Source organism: Typopeltis vanoorti, chromosome 3 (assembly GCF_054136105.1).
Source record: "Typopeltis vanoorti isolate ZY-2024b chromosome 3, IOZ_Tvanoo_1.0, whole genome shotgun sequence".
NCBI lineage: Eukaryota > Metazoa > Arthropoda > Arachnida > Uropygi > Thelyphonidae > Typopeltis > Typopeltis vanoorti.
In genome coordinates this window covers 132,642,752-132,646,415 of record NC_143551.1, presented here as the reverse complement: position 1 = coordinate 132,646,415, position 3,664 = coordinate 132,642,752, and positions in this window count along the sequence as shown.

The following is a 3,664-nucleotide window of genomic DNA, read 5'->3' as shown; positions in this document are numbered from 1 at the left end:
ATTAAGGGATTAGAGTATGAACATTTGAAAGTCCTGAGACAGTCTTAGTTACTTGCCTCTGCAGTCTCTCTCACCTTTTAGGCAATATAATGAGGTGACTATATCTGTTCACATAAATCCAAATGTGGCTTGATTAGTGCCTTATACACTGGAACTATCACTTCCTTATTCTTGCTTGGCAGGGTTTTTCACAGTGTAGCAGCAATTTTTTGACTGATCTTTAACTTTTATGATATTTTCCTGAACTTCATTCCCCAAACTACAAAGATCCCTATATCATTCACTTCCTCCACTACCTGAATCAAAATTCCTCTTTTACATTCAGCAGTGTTGAAACGATATCCTTATTCTTTAGCTCAGAGTACTGACTTATTGAAATCCTCTTTATAACAACATTATCAGAGCTTCTTGACCTAATTTTCATCATCAGCCAGCATTTAACATATGACACTATCAAATGCTTTAATTAAAAAAATCCAGAAAAATGTCTATATAAGCATCTCGTCTGTCCAATACATCTTCCTGCTATAAAATGTAATGAAGCTTCTGAAACCCTCCCTTTAACAGGGCCAGCTGATCTCTTGAAAGATTTCCATTCTCATCAATCTAGGTCTGTATCTGTCTTTAACCAGCCTCTCTAACATCATGATATCAAGTTACAGTTTATATATATATATATATAGACCTATAGTTGGACACCACTAACATGGATTCTCCCCTTTAAAGTAACATTATTTTTCCTTGTGCTTTGCATTATGGGAGATACTGAGACAAGGAGTAACGAGAGCTTGGTCCACCTTTGCTCGGAGTTGCCTGGTGTTGCACTATCTTACCCCAGTCCTGAAGATATTTTCAGGTGCAAACTTTGTTTGCTTACACTTGGATAAAGGATTAAACTAAATTTATTATTTTTCCTTCTTTGCATGTGTAGAGTTCCTTTTTCTATATTCTTGTTGAACAACCAGATCAAGGCTGCTGTCAGCTCTTTTGCACATTCTCTTAATATACATATATCTCATTCATTCACCATAACCAGTTATCATAAAACTTACTTAAAATTCTAAACAGTTGGCATTCCTGAACTGTTGGTCTTCTATTATTGCTAATCAACACTACTCCCAATCCCCAGTATGAAATACACTAATAAAATACTCATTGAACATTTCACCTATATCTTCTGCAGATGTGACCTATGGTCCATCTCCAACAACCAAAGAAAGTCAGTTTTCCATATTCATGCTTTTACTAGCCAAGTAACTGTAAAATTCTGTAGGATTGGGCTTTGCTGCTTTAGCCATGCTAATTTCTTTTCCCTTGCTAAACTTTGTCATCTCCCTAGCATGTGCCCTACACTCTTCATACTGCTGAGGAGTACCTAGTTCTCTGGGCATAATTTCATGATTCATCCATTTTACCACTACTTTATTTATCCTCCTAAACTTAAGAAAGCAATCTGACATAACAATTTTTGGACCAAGTCCTCAGGCACTCTTGATTTCTTTCTCCCCTTCAATCAAGGAAGCCATCAGTCTGTTTCCTTAATTTGTTTTTTTTCTCTTTCATTCTTTGACATTTACTCTTGCCTAGCTACTTCCCACCTCAAAACAACATGGCACGTTCTCAAATTGGTGACATCATCGTAAGATCTTCAGTTATTACTGTATGAGATGATGATATTAAATCCAGCACTTATATCCACACATTCAATCTCATTACTCACGTTTTTCTGCTTCCACAGAAGTCACCCATTATATCATCATCCTCTCACTTACCCATTTTGTCTGCCTGAACATTTCAGAATGATTCCTCTTTATATTTCCTGGTCCATAGCAACATCCACTAAATATCTGAAATTCATCCTCACACTAACAGATGGCCTCCAAGTAGTTATCCCTACTGCTTTCTTCAAGTGCCACATGAGATCATCAGTAATATCCCATACTCTCTTTTTATCTATTCTGTCGTTTTAGAAATTGCTATAACCATCATATTCTATTCTTGTAAGTATGTTGTCTGCTATTAATCATATCTCACTCATTCTAGTTATTGAAGATCGACTAATTTTATCAAGGCCACAAACTGCATCTTTATTTCTAATTCTCCTTGCACTGGCATATAAACATAGTAGAATTGCCCTTGGTTTTTCCTTTCTTTCTCACAGTTCTTCATCTCTCCATCATTCAACAGGACTTGGACTTTTTTGTTCCTAATGAGTTGGAACTGAAATTCATCCTCACACTAACAGATGGCCTCCAAGTAGTTATCCTATTCAGCTCCTTGCAACCTTATCTTGTATTCCTAATCACTTCTCTCTCAATGATCCTGGAAGCTTACATTCACAGTCTATCTTCTTTTTGTTTCTCTAACTAATCACATAATCTTCTCCTCTCAGTGACAATCTTGTTAGCTTCATACTGCTCCTCTCACCCAAATGCAGATCATCTTCAATAAACAGCTCTCCTCTACTTTCAAATTTAATTCTGTATCTACATACTCAAGGCCTCTCTTCCTATACATCCTAGCATCATGCCATTCATGCGCTAACTGCTCTTCGACTCAGTCCCCCCCCTGCCATTATCACACCTTGGAAACACGATTTTTCCTCCCACACTGATGTACTTCAAGCAGTTACCACTACTGTATGTATCTAGCAACACTCAAACAAATCCTGTGCTGCCTTATTCATACTTCCTTGGAAATCATTTGTTCCTACCAGCACACTCAGTTCTTCTGGGCTTCTCATTTTCACAGTCTCAGTCACTTTTACTATCATCATTCGTTTCAAACACTCCTTTACCACCTACTCCATTAAACTTGCTGTGGTAACAATCTTCACAGCTGAAAAATTAATATTATTAGTAAAACAGTTAATGCTACCACTGTAACATTACAAAGATTAGCAAAATAATTAAAAAATTACCTCTGGATTTTTTTTTTTAAATTAATGGCATTAATTAAATTGTATACTGAATTTAGATATACAGTTTACTCTTGATACAAAACACTGTAGATGTTATATGTATATTTCTAACACTAAACATCAAAAATGAAAAGATAATGTGAAAAAGAAGTTCATATTTATTTACAGGTATAATGATTTATGCATTGATAACGAAGCAGCAGCAATAGGATTGGTTTATGGTAGCCTAGTGTAATCAATACGACTGCTTCACAGTAGCCTAGCCGATACACTAATGAATGGTTATAAAATTTTTATTTCATGCTAATTTTATGCAGTTATGATTTAATACTACATCTTTACATTTTTCTCGACTGCAAATGGTGCCATGTACGGTCAGTAAGTGTGTGTGTGCGTAAGTTTTCATAAATTTTAACCTTTTATAATAGATTTGTGTATATTTTATTGTAGGAAATGATAAATATTTTATGCATTCATGTCATACCTAATGTTTTCTTAATTTTTTCGATATTTCTAGGCTACGTGGTTTGTCTGCATGTTTATTTCATCGTCGCAAATCTCCAAAAAATTTTCCAATATATATTTATTGAAAAAAAAAAAAAAAAAAAAAAAAAAAAAAAAAAAAATCAGCATATAAGTGGACCAGTGCAGTTCCAACCCATGTTGTTAAAAGGGTCAACTGTATTTAATAATTTTGCACTCTAGCAATTTAGTCATCATTATCTGTCATCACACTGAAAGAAG